General features: G+C 50.7%; 2 long non-coding RNA genes across 2 annotated transcripts; one reads left to right on the forward strand and one right to left on the reverse strand.

Annotated features, from left to right (window-relative positions):
- Window positions 1–690: 690 nt before the first annotated feature.
- On the reverse strand, window positions 691–2750 carry LOC147823294 (uncharacterized). The gene is made up of 2 exons (XR_015444129.1): window positions 1312–2750; window positions 691–1151 (listed from the first exon to the last, which is right to left on the reverse strand). It is a non-coding gene; the product is annotated as an uncharacterized LOC147823294 (long non-coding RNA).
- Window positions 2751–8677: 5927 nt separating this feature from the next.
- Window positions 8678–10052, forward strand: LOC147823295 (uncharacterized). Its single transcript, XR_015444130.1, has 2 exons — window positions 8678–9431; window positions 9592–10052. It is a non-coding gene; the product is annotated as an uncharacterized LOC147823295 (long non-coding RNA).
- Window positions 10053–15547: the final 5495 nt, after the last annotated feature.

Here is a 15547-nt window from a genome sequence, read left to right on the forward strand (position 1 = left end):
GAGGGAGGGAGGGAGGAAAAGAGAGAGGGAGGGAGCGAGGAACTGTGGGAGGGTGGGAGGAAAAGGGGGAATATAGCGGGAGGGAGGGGACTGCACGATGGCGCAGGGCATGAGAAGTCGGGGTATGGAGGGGGCAGAGGGAGGAAAAGCGTGAGGGAGGCAGGAAGAGAGGCAGGGAGCTGCCCGCGAGGGCTGGGAACTGTTCCTCCCTCCTTCTCTCCCTTTCCCCCTCTGGCTTTGCTTCCCTCTGGCCCTCTCTACCCCTGACTTCTATTCCCCCATGCCGCATTGCAGTTCCCTCCCTCCCTCCCTCCCTCCCTCCCTCCCTCCCTCCTCTCCCTCTCTCCAGGCCTCCTCTCAGTCCCTCCCTCAGCTCTTCCTCACCCTCCCTCCTTCCATTCCCTCCTCCCTCCCTCCTCCCTCCCTCCCTGCTCCCCTCCCTCCCTCCCTCCCTTCCTCACTTCCTCTCTCCTCCCTCCCTCCCTCCCTTTCCCCTGACTTCTATTCCCGACCCACCTTGCAGTTCCCTCCCTCCCCCTCCTCCCCTTCCCCTCCCTCCCTCCCCCTCTCCCTCCCCCTCGAATTTCCAATCCCTGGGAACAGGAGGATCCCACCTTCCTCCCTTCTCCCCCTGCCCTCCCTCCCTGCCTCCCTTGTCCCCTCCCCGCCCCCAGAGAGCACACAGACACATTCTCAGGTCGCCAAGAGTTAGTTTATTGCCCCGTCACGGGGAAGCGTGGGTGGACACTTTCAGGTCTACCTCAGTGGAGGCAGAGGCAGGCAGACCTCTGGCCACCTCTCAGATGGTAGCGAGGTGTCTGGCCACCTCTCTTGGCCTAGCGCATTGGCATTGTCTTGCGCGAGGCTGGGGCTCTGCGGCCTCGGCTTCGGCCTCGGGTGGACCTGTTGCGCCCCAGCTTGGCAGGGCTTCTCTTTGGGCCTCTCCTGGTGCAGCGTTTCCGGGCGCCCAGGGCCCTGCTGCTGCCCTGGCGCATCTTGCTGGGGCTGCTCCCCCTGTTGGTGCTGAGGACCGCCAAACCCTGCTGGGGTTTCCTTCTTCTATCTCGAGGAGGACGTGGCGATGCTCGGGGAGAGAGCTTCTTCCCTGTCCGGGGACCGGGTCTTCTGGCCCTGCTTGACTTCTTGGCCACCTGGAAGCACACGGGGAGGTCACAGAAGAGCACTGGCTGGGGGACAGAGGGCGGAGCCATGGGAGCAGGGGCTTCATGAGAAGGGTACAGTCTGGGGACCTCAGGCCTCTTGGGAGGGCTGTCAAGGGGGACAAGGGGAGGAGCTTGGATGTCTACTCGCCTTTCCCTTCAGTTTAGGCCCTGAAATTCCTCTTCTCTTCTTTCTCGGCCTGGTCCTCTGGCCGCTGCTCTGCCCTGCTGGACACCTGGCCATGCTTCTCCCGGGAGCTCCTCCCAGCGGTCTGCCCCGTGTGGGCCTGACCCCCCTTTATATACCTGTCCCTGAGGTGGCCACGCCCTTGGGCTTTCTTTGGTCAGCAAGTCACCAGCCAATAAAAGCCCTGGCTGGGCACAGAGGCTCTGACGTGACAGAACACCCCGTGGACGGGTCCACGGGGGAGGGAGGGAAAGGCGAGTCCAACACGCTATGGTTAGAGAAGGGGGGAATTTACTTCACAGCCCTCCAAAGCTTTCCCATCCTCTCCTCCACCCCTTTTATCTGCCTATGCTCACTTGTCACGGGTCACACGCCAGGGAGAGGGTCTTTCCTCCACACTGCTCCCAAGGCCACCCCCACTCAGTGGTCCATGCTGTCCTGGCCCTCCCCCTGCCAGTGCCCAATCTGTGTCTTCCCTGACCCTTCCTTCCTGCTAACCCGGTCCTACCTAAGACCATGTGCAGATGTGCCCCATCTTTCCCTCCGACACATTTCTCTCATGCACTGGCCGACTACTCACTTCTTGACACCACCAGGGCGCTCTTCCACCCCACTCCCACTCCCCACTGTCCACTGAGGTTCCCTCAGTTTTGTTTTCCAGTCTGCAATCACTGCCTTCAGGCCGTCTGTGAATAGACTGGCTCCACTAGGTGTCCCAGGCTCCTTTAAAATTGGAGGGGCCGCTTGGCTCAGGAGATGCACTCCCCGGGCTTGGGTTTTAACAGTGAACCAGATGTGAGGCAGGTACTCATGTTCCAGAAGTCACGAGGGACGCTTACCTGTTCCATGCACACAAATACAATCAGAGACTGATGAATTCATAAGGCAGAGTGGGCTTGGGAGGGATTATACATCATTGTCTTTGAGGCTCTCTTCAGTGTAGCAAGTTTTTGTTTTATTCTGTTTTGCTTTTTGCTTTTTGAGGCAGGGTCTCGTTATGAACTCATGGTGATCCTCCTGCCTCAGCTTCCGGAGAGCTGAGATTACAGGCGTGTACCACCACGACCAACAGTGTAACAAGTGTTTTACGACATTTTTCCAGCGTGGAAAGGGAGCAGTAAAACTATTTATTTCGAGAAAATGAGATAGCATATGCGTAAAATTCTACTAGGGTTTTCTTTTTTTACACAGCATGTCACTTGTAGCCCAGGCTGGCCTAGAACTTGTGGTGATTCTCCTCCCTCACGTCTTCTGAGTCCTAAGTTTACAGGCACTCTGGCTTGTGTCGAGATGTCCCCCCAGACCTCATGCGGTCGTGGGTGAGGCATTGCAGAGGTTGCTTTATCCAGGGTGTGTGCTGCTGCGATCAAGGATGTGAGGCTGGGATTGGTTCGTGGTGCGATGCTGGGATGAAAGGTGCCCCACCCCGGGGTGACTGCTGCCTCCTCCAGGGTGGGTTGCCTGGATAGGACATAAGGAGCAAAAGAGGGCCACTGCTTGTCGCTTGTGACTTGCTGCTTCTTTGCTCCTTTGCTGCCCTGTGATGCCCCTCTGCCATGCCACCCTGCCTTGGAGCCAACCAACTCTCACCTAAAACCCCTACAAATTGTGCACAAATAAACCTTCCCTCCTCTAACTTTGGGCATCGGGTACTTTGTCTCAGCAATAAGAAAAGTAACTAAGACGTGCCTCTTGATCATTTTTATTCCCCTCTACCCCTTTTCTTGCCTCTCCTTCCCCCAAGACCCTATCCCATCCCAACAAAGAGTTCCTCCCTGTCTCTTGACATGTATCTGTATTTTGCTCTTCATTTATATTTTGGGTCTCTCAAGTTAGACATGTCATATGATGTTTAACCTTTTGAGACTGACTTATTTCACTTAGCATTATGGTCCCAAGATCCATCCATTTTCTTACAGATGACTCAAAATTATCCTTTTATGGTATATGTCTATATATCATTATAAAGATCTATATCTCACCTTTTCTTTATTCAGGCATCTGTGGTGGGCATATAGTCCACTTCCATGATTTAACTATTGTGTTTTATATTGCTACAAACATGGGTGTGCATGTATCACTGTAGTAGGATAACTTTAGTTCCTCTAGGAAGATACCCAGGAGAAGTATGTCTGCTTCAAGTGGAATTTCTACTTTTAGTTTGGTGAGAAATCTCCCTATTGCTTTCCACAGTGGTTGTACTCATCTCCATGCCCACCAACAATCTAGAAGAGTTTCTTCTCCGCCATATCTCCACCAGCATTTGTATATTGAGTCTTTGATAATGGTCGTTCTTACTGGAGTAAAGTGAAATCCCAGTGTTGTTTTCATTCACATTTCTCTAATGGCTAAATGTGCTGAACATTTTTTATATATTTATTGCCCATTTGTATTTCTTCTGTGAAGCATCTGTTCATTTAGAGTGTACATTTTTTTATTGGGGGGAATGAAATTTTAAATATTTTTTAAACCTGACAAGCTGGGTTTGAAATTAAATGAATAAATGGCATTTCTTTGAGTTGATTGCAATTGAAGAATAACCAATTATCATCCATCACCTCAGTGTTTCCCATATATTCTATGCCATCAGCATTACTTCTATTTTCATTTAAGGCATGGATACAGGAAGCATTGGCTTAATATTTGAAATAACAAAGCCATGTCTCTTATTGTAATTTTGTTAGAAAACGTACTCTTACAGAGGTATGTATAATAACGTCTATGCAGTATTGAGAACCTGGTAAAGTTGAGTTTTGTTTCAAATTGATTCTTGGGCTCTGACTCCCATGACTTCTTATACATTTTTATCACCCCTGATTAAGATAAAAGTAATTATAAAATTACTTGCCACTTTCTCTGCTTCTGAGGAGGTGGCACTATTTTCTGACTAGTGCTAGTTTCCTTTAGGAGTGGCCTTGGTCTTATAGTGACTCAAACATGTTACCTAATTAGTTGAGCATTTGAATTGGAACTGAGTTACGAAAACTTGCACAAAAGGGAGTGTGATAGTGTTTTTAAATAGTATTTACAGTAAAGTATTTGTTTTATATTTTTTCATCACACTTTGCTTCCAATTTTCACAGTTGCCAAACTGGTCAATGCTCATCTCAATTAACTCATTGTTCCCTGGAATCACCTGTGTTCGCAGATGTCTGACACACTCCAACTCTCCTTTCAGTACAGTTAAACAGATTCTCTTCTTTTAGCCCCCAGACCTTCCTGAGCAGCACTCAACCGCTGTCACCTCAACCAGGATAGGTGTCCCTAATATAGGACCCGTAATACAGTCTTTCTTCAGAGTATTCATAGTGATGACTATTAATTCATTCAGGCTGTTAAGCACTTTATTAATAATTTATTCCTGCAACTTTACAATAGCCTTCTGAAGTTGTTATTCTTATCCTCACAATAAAATGGACTCTTGTAGGTTTGAAGACTTATATTTAAAGACTTATCTGAGTCCATTGGCATAGTAGAGAAGGAGCCAGAATTCCACAACAGACTGAAATTCTGCAATGGAGGGAGGGAGGTGTCTCCCAGACAGGAGAGCTGACTAAGGCACACCCGGAGCCCAGAGCCGGCCAACACTAGCACAGCATGTGGCAGGACCAAGGCCTGCACAGCTGAGGGCCGCCTACTGCTGCAGGGCACTTGGGGCCCAGGACTGCTGCAGCCAGACACAGGTGATGCCCGCTGGAAGAGTGTGACAGCCTGGGGCAGCGCGACTCCTCCTGACACCAGCGCTATTCCAGAGATGTGTCTGCGGGCGCTGGCCTGGAGACAGAGGCTCTAGGATCTGCCCTGCGTTAGGCTTTGCCAGCCTGGCACCGAGGTCTAAGGCACGGGTCCCGTGCTAACTGCCCTTGCTTCGCCTCAGGAAAGGCGTCTTGCTGCACGCTGTGCTTCCGGAGTGGGAGGTAGTGTTGGTGAAGGCCGGTCCTTGTCACCACTGCTGACACTGAGCTGGGTCATTCCTGAGTCTCACAGGTACAGGTCACACAGGCCAACAGCACAGCTGGCAGCGAAGCAGCCACAGCACAAGTCCCTTCCACTGCCGGCGGGCGGGGGAGCATCTGTGCCTGGTGCTGGATCAGGTCCAGAGGCTCCCTGTGTGAGCCCTGGCCTGGGAACCGCTGTGGTCCCTGAGGGTAATGCAGATGTCCTTGGCCGCCAAGGCTGACGCTGAGCTGGGTGCCACCTGAAACTCCAGCAGCTGTAGGCACCTGAGCAGTCAGGGGTGGGTGGCTGGAGTGCTCCAGGACTTGCAATGCTCTAGGCAGAAACAAGTCTGCCCATGGTGTGTGGGCCTCCACCGAGGGCCAGTGCAGGCCTAGAGGCTCCATCTCTGAGCTCGGCCCTACACACAGCGACTCTGGTTTCTGCCTGTGTGAGTCTTGCTGCAGCTGGCCCAGCACTGAGCTGCAAAACAAAGTCCTGTGCTAGCCGTGGTGACTTGCTACTTAACGGAAGGAGTCTTGCTCCCCCCACTGCTGCCTGAGGCTGGGAGGGGGAGGATCGAGGGAGTGAGCTTCTTGGCTCATGTGCTTCCAGCAGTTCGGTCTGCAGACGCTGGCGGGGGGCCGGGGATGGTGGGGCTCTACCTGGCGCCCACTTTCTCCTCAGCAGGGCTGGCACTGTTTTGATGTCTGAGGCCTGGACTTCATTCCCTCTCCCTCTCCCTAGGGCCCTCACTTCACACTGCTCGGGGCAGGGAGTGGGACGACATCAGCAACTCTTCCCTTCCTGCCTTCTTCAGAGCATCTTTTCTTTTTATGACACTAAGATCCGGTGCCATGGTCTCTCACATTGTGTCCTTAGGTCTTTGGACCCCAAGTTTTTCTTTCCATTTGTATTATTTTAACTTTTGTCATATTTTATTTGGGAGGGAGGGAGTTTGGAGTGTTATCACCTGTTTTCTTGTTCTCCCTATTAAGATATTGCTTTGTTTTATTTGTTTGATTAGGTCTTTCTCTCTCTCTCTTTCTCTCTCTCCCCCCTTTCCTTCTTCCATATCTCTCTCTTCTTTTCTCATTCAACTTTTCTCTCATTCTACTTTTTTCTTTATTCTTTTTTCATTTCTCCCCTAATTTCATCTCTACTGCTTCTGGTTTATCCCTTTCCTTGTTGGTTTTTTCTGTTACTGTTACCATGGGCTTTTTATTAGGATTCTTTATTGTACATTTATTACATTCTCTCCATTTTCTATTATGCAATTTTCCAAATTCTGTTTTTTTCAAGCTCTCGTTCCCTGCAACCTCTATCCTTACTAGTATAACCATTAGCCATTAACTACTATGAATCTGTAGACAGTTAGCTATATCTTACTACAGTTGAACACCGTTCTATTGTTAACGGAGGTAAAATTCCTCTACTGAGTAGATACCTATTGTACATCAATATGCTGTTTCTACTAGAGTTTGTGCTATTAACTAGAGATCTCACTTCTACAGTTAAGTGTGCTACACGGTTGGATCCTAGGGTTCATCACTATCCAGTTTTATTTGATACTACTGTGTTTGTTGATTTTACTACTTTAGTCAAGCTGGCTTAGATGTTGTTATCAATTGGTTTTCTCGTTTGTCAATATCTGGATTGCCTTGGGGTCATAAACAACACCACAGCCCATTCCCAAAGAACTGGATACTGGGATAAATAGGCTACATTCTCCTCTCCCAAAGAAACAGAAGTGGTTGGATCCTGAAACAGGCCTAAAGGCCAATATCTAGGCACATGTAGAGGACATTTCTGAAAAGGAGTCGTTACTTAAAGAGGTCTCAATACTAGCAATAAAGCCATCCGCTATAAACAAACCGCAAGTCTCAGCACAGAAAACAAACAATCAAACAAACAAAGAAAAGAAGAAAATGAGGAAACGAGGAAACAAAATACCTCCAAAAGCTTCCAAGTCCTCCAAAGGACATTCAGTGAACATCAAGGGAGAAGTAATCAAAAGCCACACAGCTGAAATATTTGAAACATCAACAGTGGAGATAACTAAACAGATCAATAATATGTTTGACAAATTCAAAGCACAGATAATTAAAGGCATAATGATCCTAATAAAACAAATAATAGATGAGGCTAGCTTACTGGATGAGCTAAAGAAAAGGATACAAACCATGAATGCCCAGCATAAAAAACAGTTGGAGTCCATAAAAATGTTTCAAACAGAAATCTTGGAGACTAAAATTTTTATTGAAATTATGGGCAACAAAAAATTAAACCTAGATCCTTATCTCTCACCATGCACTAAACTAGAATTGAAATGGATCAAAGATCTAAATATAAAAACAGAAACACTGAACCTGCTGGAAGATAGTATAGGTAGAACTCTTGAAGACATTGGCATAGGAAAAGACTTTAAAAACAAATCCTCATTTTCACATGAAGTAGCACAAAGAGTCAACAACTGGGATCCCATCTTGTTAAAAAACTTCTGCATACCAAGAGAAACCAACAACAGAGTGAAGAGACAACCCACAATGTGGGAAAAAATTTTTACCAGCTGTTCCTCAGACAAAGGACTACTATCTAGAATATATAAAGAACTAGAAGTCAATGGTGAAAGACGGGCATCACAGGGCAGCAAAGGAGCAAAGAAGCAGCAAGTCACAAGCGACAAGCAGTGGCCCTCTTTTGCTCCTTATGTCCTATCCAGGCAACCCACCCCTGGAGGAGGCAGCAGTCACCCCGGGGTGGGGCACCTTTCATCCCAGCATCGCACCACGAACCAATCCCAGCCTCACATCCTTGATCGCAGCAGCACACACCCTGGATAAAGCAACCTCTGCAATGCCTCACCCACGACCGCATGAGGTCTGGGGGGACATCTCGACACAAGCCAGAGTGCCTGTAAACTTAGGACTCAGAAGACGTGAGGGAGGAGAATCACCACAAGTTCTAGGCCAGCCTGGGCTACAAGTGACATGCTGTGTAAAAAAAGAAAACCCTAGTAGAATTTTACGCATATGCTATCTCATTTTCTCGAAATAAATAGTTTTACTGCTCCCTTTCCACGCTGGAAAAATGTCGTAAAACACTTGTTACACTGTTGGTCGTGGTGGTACACGCCTGTAATCTCGGCTCTCTGGAAGCTGAGGCAGGAGGATCACCATGAGTTCATAACAAGACCCTGCCTCAAAAAGCAAAAAGCAAAACAGAATAAAACAAAAACTTGCTACACTGAAGAGAGCCTCAAAGACAATGATGTACAATCCCTCCCAAGCCCGCTCTGCCTTATGAATTCCTCAGTCTCAGATTGTATTTGTGCGCATGGAACAGGGGTAGTGCATCTCCTGAGCCAAGCGGCCCCTCCAATTTTAAAGGAGCCTGGGACACCTAGTGGAGCCAGTCTATTCACAGACGGCCTGAAGGCAGTGATTGCAGACTGGAAAACAAAACTGAGGGAACCTCAGTGGACAGTGGGGAGTGGGAGTGGGGTGGAAGAGCGCCCTGGTGGTGTCAAGAAGTGAGTAGTCGGCCAGTGCATGAGAGAAATGTGTCGGAGGGAAAGATGGGGCACATCTGCACATGGTCTTAGGTAGGACCGGGTTAGCAGGAAGGAAGGGTCAGGGAAGACACAGATTGGGCACTGGCAGGGGGAGGGCCAGGACAGCATGGACCACTGAGTGGGGGTGGCCTTGGGAGCAGTGTGGAGGAGAGACCCTCTCCCTGGCATGTGACCCGTGACAAGTGAGCATAGGCAGATAAAAGGGGTGGAGGAGAGGATGGGAAAGCTTTGGAGGGCTGTGAAGTAAATTGCCCCCTTCTCTAACCATAGCGTGTTGGACTCGCCTTTCCCTCCCTCCCCCGTGGACCCGTCCACGGGGTGTTCTGTCACGTCAGAGCCTCTGTGCCCAGCCAGGGCTTTTATTGGCTGGTGACTTGCTGACCAAAGAAAGCCCAAGGGCGTGGCCACCTCAGGGACAGGTATATAAAGGGGGGTCAGGCCCACACGGGGCAGACCGCTGGGAGGAGCTCCCGGGAGAAGCATGGCCAGGTGTCCAGCAGGGCAGAGCAGCGGCCAGAGGACCAGGCCGAGAAAGAAGAGAAGAGGAATTTCAGGGCCTAAACTGAAGGGAAAGGCGAGTAGACATCCAAGCTCCTCCCCTTGTCCCCCTTGACAGCCCTCCCAAGAGGCCTGAGGTCCCCAGACTGTACCCTTCTCATGAAGCCCCTGCTCCCATGGCTCCGCCCTCTGTCCCCCAGCCAGTGCTCTTCTGTGACCTCCCCGTGTGCTTCCAGGTGGCCAAGAAGTCAAGCAGGGCCAGAAGACCCGGTCCCCGGACAGGGAAGAAGCTCTCTCCCCGAGCATCGCCACGTCCTCCTCGAGATAGAAGAAGGAAACCCCAGCAGGGTTTGGCGGTCCTCAGCACCAACAGGGGGAGCAGCCCCAGCAAGATGCGCCAGGGCAGCAGCAGGGCCCTGGGCGCCCGGAAACGCTGCACCAGGAGAGGCCCAAAGAGAAGCCCTGCCAAGCTGGGGCGCAACAGGTCCACCCGAGGCCGAAGCCGAGGCCGCAGAGCCCCAGCCTCGCGCAAGACAATGCCAATGCGCTAGGCCAAGAGAGGTGGCCAGACACCTCGCTACCATCTGAGAGGTGGCCAGAGGTCTGCCTGCCTCTGCCTCCACTGAGGTAGACCTGAAAGTGTCCACCCACGCTTCCCCGTGACGGGGCAATAAACTAACTCTTGGCGACCTGAGAATGTGTCTGTGTGCTCTCTGGGGGCGGGGAGGGGACAAGGGAGGCAGGGAGGGAGGGCAGGGGGAGAAGGGAGGAAGGTGGGATCCTCCTGTTCCCAGGGATTGGAATTCGAGGGGGAGGGAGAGGGGGAGGGAGGGAGGGGAAGGGGAGGAGGGGGAGGGAGGGAACTGCAAGGTGGGTCGGGAATAGAAGTCAGGGGAAGGGAGGGAGGGAGGGAGGAGAGAGGAAGTGAGGAAGGGAGGGAGGGAGGGAGGGGAGCAGGGAGGGAGGGAGGAGGGAGGGAGGAGGGAATGGAAGGAGGGAGGGTGAGGAAGAGCTGAGGGAGGGACTGAGAGGAGGCCTGGAGAGAGAGAGGGAGGGAGGGAGGGAGGGAGGGAGGGAGGGAAGGAGGGAACTGCAATGCGGCATGGGGGAATAGAAGTCAGGGGTAGAGAGGGCCAGAGGGAAGCAAAGCCAGAGGGGGAAAGGGAGAGAAGGAGGGAGGAACAGTTCCCAGCCCTCGCGGGCAGCTCCCTGCCTCTCTTCCTGCCTCCCTCACGCTTTTCCTCCCTCTGCCCCCTCCATACCCCGACTTCTCATGCCCTGCGCCATCGTGCAGTCCCCTCCCTCCCGCTATATTCCCCCTTTTCCTCCCACCCTCCCACAGTTCCTCGCTCCCTCCCTCTCTCTTTTCCTCCCTCCCTCCCTCTCTTCCCCTGACTTCTATTCCCCCATCCCGCATTGCAGTTCCCTCCCTCCCCCTCCTCCCCTTCCCCTCCCTCCCTCCCCCTCTCCCTCCCCCTGGAATTTCAATCCCTGGGAACAGGATCCCACCTTCCTCCCTTCTCCCCCTGCCCTCCCTCCCTGCCTCCCTTGTCCCCTCCCCGCCCCCAGAGAGCACACAGACACATTCTCAGGTCGCCAAGAGTTAGTTTATTGCCCCGTCACGGGGAAGCGTGGGTGGACACTTTCAGGTCTACCTCAGTGGAGGCAGAGGCAGGCAGACCTCTGGCCACCTCTCAGATGGTAGCGAGGTGTCTGGCCACCTCTCTTGGCCTAGCGCATTGGCATTGTCTTGCGCGAGGCTGGGGCTCTGCGGCCTCGGCTTCGGCCTCGGGTGGACCTGTTGCGCCCCAGCTTGGCAGGGCTTCTCTTTGGGCCTCTCCTGGTGCAGCGTTTCCGGGCGCCCAGGGCCCTGCTGCTGCCCTGGCGCATCTTGCTGGGGCTGCTCCCCCTGTTGGTGCTGAGGACCGCCAAACCCTGCTGGGGTTTCCTTCTTCTATCTCGAGGAGGACGTGGCGATGCTCGGGGAGAGAGCTTCTTCCCTGTCCGGGGACCGGTCTTCTGGCCCTGCTTGACTTCTTGGCCACCTGGAAGCACACGGGGAGGTCACAGAAGAGCACTGGCTGGGGGACAGAGGGCGGAGCCATGGGAGCAGGGGCTTCATGAGAAGGGTACAGTCTGGGGACCTCAGGCCTCTTGGGAGGGCTGTCAAGGGGGACAAGGGGAGGAGCTTGGATGTCTACTCGCCTTTCCCTTCAGTTTAGGCCCTGAAATTCCTCTTCTCTTCTTTCTCGGCCTGGTCCTCTGGCCGCTGCTCTGCCCTGCGGGACACCTGGCCATGCTTCTCCCGGGAGCTCCTCCCAGCGGTCTGCCCCGTGTGGGCCTGACCCCCCTTTATATACCTGTCCCTGAGGTGGCCACGCCCTTGGGCTTTCTTTGGTCAGCAAGTCACCAGCCAATAAAAGCCCTGGCTGGGCACAGAGGCTCTGACGTGACAGAACACCCCGTGGACGGGTCCACGGGGGAGGGAGGGAAAGGCGAGTCCAACACGCTATGGTTAGAGAAGGGGGGAATTTACTTCACAGCCCTCCAAAGCTTTCCCATCCTCTCCTCCACCCCTTTTATCTGCCTATGCTCACTTGTCACGGGTCACACGCCAGGGAGAGGGTCTTTCCTCCACACTGCTCCCAAGGCCACCCCCACTCAGTGGTCCATGCTGTCCTGGCCCTCCCCCTGCCAGTGCCCAATCTGTGTCTTCCCTGACCCTTCCTTCCTGCTAACCCGGTCCTACCTAAGACCATGTGCAGATGTGCCCCATCTTTCCCTCCGACACATTTCTCTCATGCACTGGCCGACTACTCACTTCTTGACACCACCAGGGCGCTCTTCCACCCCACTCCCACTCCCCACTGTCCACTGAGGTTCCCTCAGTTTTGTTTTCCAGTCTGCAATCACTGCCTTCAGGCCGTCTGTGAATAGACTGGCTCCACTAGGTGTCCCAGGCTCCTTTAAAATTGGAGGGGCCGCTTGGCTCAGGAGATGCACTCCCCGGGCTTGGGTTTTAACAGTGAACCAGATGTGAGGCAGGTACTCATGTTCCAGAAGTCACGAGGGACGCTTACCTGTTCCATGCACACAAATACAATCAGAGACTGATGAATTCATAAGGCAGAGTGGGCTTGGGAGGGATTATACATCATTGTCTTTGAGGCTCTCTTCAGTGTAGCAAGTTTTTGTTTTATTCTGTTTTGCTTTTTGCTTTTTGAGGCAGGGTCTCGTTATGAACTCATGGTGATCCTCCTGCCTCAGCTTCCGGAGAGCTGAGATTACAGGCGTGTACCACCACGACCAACAGTGTAACAAGTGTTTTACGACATTTTTCCAGCGTGGAAAGGGAGCAGTAAAACTATTTATTTCGAGAAAATGAGATAGCATATGCGTAAAATTCTACTAGGGTTTTCTTTTTTTACACAGCATGTCACTTGTAGCCCAGGCTGGCCTAGAACTTGTGGTGATTCTCCTCCCTCACGTCTTCTGAGTCCTAAGTTTACAGGCACTCTGGCTTGTGTCGAGATGTCCCCCCAGACCTCATGCGGTCGTGGGTGAGGCATTGCAGAGGTTGCTTTATCCAGGGTGTGTGCTGCTGCGATCAAGGATGTGAGGCTGGGATTGGTTCGTGGTGCGATGCTGGGATGAAAGGTGCCCCACCCCGGGGTGACTGCTGCCTCCTCCAGGGGTGGGTTGCCTGGATAGGACATAAGGAGCAAAAGAGGGCCACTGCTTGTCGCTTGTGACTTGCTGCTTCTTTGCTCCTTTGCTGCCCTGTGATGCCCCTCTGCCATGCCACCCCGCCTTGGAGCCAACCAACTCTCACCTAAAACCCCTACAAATTGTGCACAAATAAACCTTCCCTCCTCTAACTTTGGGCATCGGGTACTTTGTCTCAGCAATAAGAAAAGTAACTAAGACGTGCCTCTTGATCATTTTTATTCCCCTCTACCCCTTTTCTTGCCTCTCCTTCCCCCAAGACCCTATCCCATCCCAACAAAGAGTTCCTCCCTGTCTCTTGACATGTATCTGTATTTTGCTCTTCATTTATATTTTGGGTCTCTCAAGTTAGACATGTCATATGATGTTTAACCTTTTGAGACTGACTTATTTCACTTAGCATTATGGTCCCAAGATCCATCCATTTTCTTACAGATGACTCAAAATTATCCTTTTATGGTATATGTCTATATATCATTATAAAGATCTATATCTCACCTTTTCTTTATTCAGGCATCTGTGGTGGGCATATAGTCCACTTCCATGATTTAACTATTGTGTTTTATATTGCTACAAACATGGGTGTGCATGTATCACTGTAGTAGGATAACTTTAGTTCCTCTAGGAAGATACCCAGGAGAAGTATGTCTGCTTCAAGTGGAATTTCTACTTTTAGTTTGGTGAGAAATCTCCCTATTGCTTTCCACAGTGGTTGTACTCATCTCCATGCCCACCAACAATCTAGAAGAGTTTCTTCTCCGCCATATCTCCACCAGCATTTGTATATTGAGTCTTTGATAATGGTCGTTCTTACTGGAGTAAAGTGAAATCCCAGTGTTGTTTTCATTCACATTTCTCTAATGGCTAAATGTGCTGAACATTTTTTATATATTTATTGCCCATTTGTATTTCTTCTGTGAAGCATCTGTTCATTTAGAGTGTACATTTTTTTATTGGGGGGAATGAAATTTTAAATATTTTTTAAACCTGACAAGCTGGGTTTGAAATTAAATGAATAAATGGCATTTCTTTGAGTTGATTGCAATTGAAGAATAACCAATTATCATCCATCACCTCAGTGTTTCCCATATATTCTATGCCATCAGCATTACTTCTATTTTCATTTAAGGCATGGATACAGGAAGCATTGGCTTAATATTTGAAATAACAAAGCCATGTCTCTTATTGTAATTTTGTTAGAAAACGTACTCTTACAGAGGTATGTATAATAACGTCTATGCAGTATTGAGAACCTGGTAAAGTTGAGTTTTGTTTCAAATTGATTCTTGGGCTCTGACTCCCATGACTTCTTATACATTTTTATCACCCCTGATTAAGATAAAAGTAATTATAAAATTACTTGCCACTTTCTCTGCTTCTGAGGAGGTGGCACTATTTTCTGACTAGTGCTAGTTTCCTTTAGGAGTGGCCTTGGTCTTATAGTGACTCAAACATGTTACCTAATTAGTTGAGCATTTGAATTGGAACTGAGTTACGAAAACTTGCACAAAAGGGAGTGTGATAGTGTTTTTAAATAGTATTTACAGTAAAGTATTTGTTTTATATTTTTTCATCACACTTTGCTTCCAATTTTCACAGTTGCCAAACTGGTCAATGCTCATCTCAATTAACTCATTGTTCCCTGGAATCACCTGTGTTCGCAGATGTCTGACACACTCCAACTCTCCTTTCAGTACAGTTAAACAGATTCTCTTCTTTTAGCCCCCAGACCTTCCTGAGCAGCACTCAACCGCTGTCACCTCAACCAGGATAGGTGTCCCTAATATAGGACCCGTAATACAGTCTTTCTTCAGAGTATTCATAGTGATGACTATTAATTCATTCAGGCTGTTAAGCACTTTATTAATAATTTATTCCTGCAACTTTACAATAGCCTTCTGAAGTTGTTATTCTTATCCTCACAATAAAATGGACTCTTGTAGGTTTGAAGACTTATATTTAAAGACTTATCTGAGTCCATTGGCATAGTAGAGAAGGAGCCAGAATTCCACAACAGACTGAAATTCTGCAATGGAGGGAGGGAGGTGTCTCCCAGACAGGAGAGCTGACTAAGGCACACCCGGAGCCCAGAGCCGGCCAACACTAGCACAGCATGTGGCAGGACCAAGGCCTGCACAGCTGAGGGCCGCCTACTGCTGCAGGGCACTTGGGGCCCAGGACTGCTGCAGCCAGACACAGGTGATGCCCGCTGGAAGAGTGTGACAGCCTGGGGCAGCGCGACTCCTCCTGACACCAGCGCTATTCCAGAGATGTGTCTGCGGGCGCTGGCCTGGAGACAGAGGCTCTAGGATCTGCCCTGCGTTAGGCTTTGCCAGCCTGGCACCGAGGTCTAAGGCACGGGTCCCGTGCTAACTGCCCTTGCTTCGCCTCAGGAAAGGCGTCTTGCTGCACGCTGTGCTTCCGGAGTGGGAGGTAGTGTTGGTGAAGGCCGGTCCTTGTCACCAC

This window comes from Heterocephalus glaber, unplaced genomic scaffold (genome assembly GCF_053883595.1).
Source record: "Heterocephalus glaber isolate CG9 unplaced genomic scaffold, H.glaber_assembly_v1.0 deba00001594, whole genome shotgun sequence".
Lineage (NCBI taxonomy): Eukaryota > Metazoa > Chordata > Mammalia > Rodentia > Bathyergidae > Heterocephalus > Heterocephalus glaber.